General features: G+C 47.1%; 4 non-coding genes across 4 annotated transcripts; all 4 read right to left on the bottom strand.

The window, feature by feature from the left end:
• Nucleotides 1-63: 63 nt before the first annotated feature.
• Nucleotides 64-135, bottom strand: Pmar_PMAR025199. The gene has a single exon. It is a non-coding gene; the product is annotated as a tRNA-Pro (tRNA).
• A 379-nt stretch (nucleotides 136-514) lies between these two features.
• Pmar_PMAR025198 lies at nucleotides 515-588 on the bottom strand. The gene has a single exon. It is a non-coding gene; the product is annotated as a tRNA-Ile (tRNA).
• Nucleotides 589-842: 254 nt separating this feature from the next.
• On the bottom strand, nucleotides 843-914 carry Pmar_PMAR025197. The gene has a single exon. It is a non-coding gene; the product is annotated as a tRNA-Pro (tRNA).
• Nucleotides 915-991: 77 nt separating this feature from the next.
• On the bottom strand, nucleotides 992-1,063 carry Pmar_PMAR025196. The gene has a single exon. It is a non-coding gene; the product is annotated as a tRNA-Pro (tRNA).
• Between the last annotated feature and the right edge of the window lie 13 nt (nucleotides 1,064-1,076).

Raw genomic sequence — 1,076 nt, 5'->3', positions numbered from 1 at the left:
ATTACAAGTTTTTTCTAGGCTAGCATATCTACAGGAAGTCACAGATAAATTACTCTAATGTAAGGGCTGTGCCGAGAATTGAACTCGGGACCTCTCGCACCCTAAGCGAGAATCATACCACTAGACCACACAACCGTACCGTTGTATTTGTTGCCGTCTTCGCACCCCAGAGCCCAAGTCTACAGACAGTCGCAAATCTCCTCACCAACCTACTCGCAAGCGCATGAAGGGTTGACTGGTGACACATGAATTGTGTAACGAAGAATACAATTCATTCATCTTTCACTATCTACTGAACTCTGTGTCACCAGTCCCCATCGTTCACTTGACCATTTCGCCTCCCATACTCCTTGTCATCTCCCATTCATGATAAACATCACTGCGGTGTCACTGGAAGAAAAAGAATGAACATCCGTTACTTGCGTCTTGAACACCGCTAGGACGAACTTCTCATAAATTGTTGCCGTTTGAGATGATTTGTATGCCAAAAGGTTCCAGCATGAAATGATGTAAATGGTCGATGCAGGGCTCGAACCTGCGACCCTCGCGTTATTAGCACGATGCTCTAACCGACTGAGCTAAACGACCAAACAACAATCGTCATTGATGCATGATGCAATCGGAGGAGGAAATTCGACTTCGAAAGCCGGCTCCCCGCCCCCATGACCAGTGTTGGATGGAACAACTGTGTCGCGAAGAAACGTGAATTTTCAAACATCTTTGGACAGGGGGCGCGGGGTTGAACCAGTCGTGTCTACTGGTGTGGGAGTCCTCTACATCGGTTGATTTCGCGTCAGAGCCTACTGACTCGCTCAAAACCTATTTGTTCACGGGATAGCCAAGGGCTGGGCCGAGAATCGAACTCGGGACCTCTCGCACCCAAAGCGAGAATCATACCACTAGACCACACAGCCAAACTAATATATAATTACAAGTTTTTTTCTAGGCTAGCATATCTACAGGAAGTCACAGATAAATTACTCTAATGTAAGGGCTGTGCCGAGAATTGAACTCGGGACCTCTCGCACCCTAAGCGAGAATCATACCACTAGACCACACAACCGTACCGTTGTATT

The sequence above is a fragment of the Perkinsus marinus genome (genome assembly GCF_000006405.1).
Source record: "Perkinsus marinus ATCC 50983 genomic scaffold scf_1104296974052, whole genome shotgun sequence".
NCBI lineage: Eukaryota > Perkinsozoa > Perkinsida > Perkinsidae > Perkinsus > Perkinsus marinus.
This window is presented reverse-complemented; position numbering and strand designations above follow the sequence as displayed.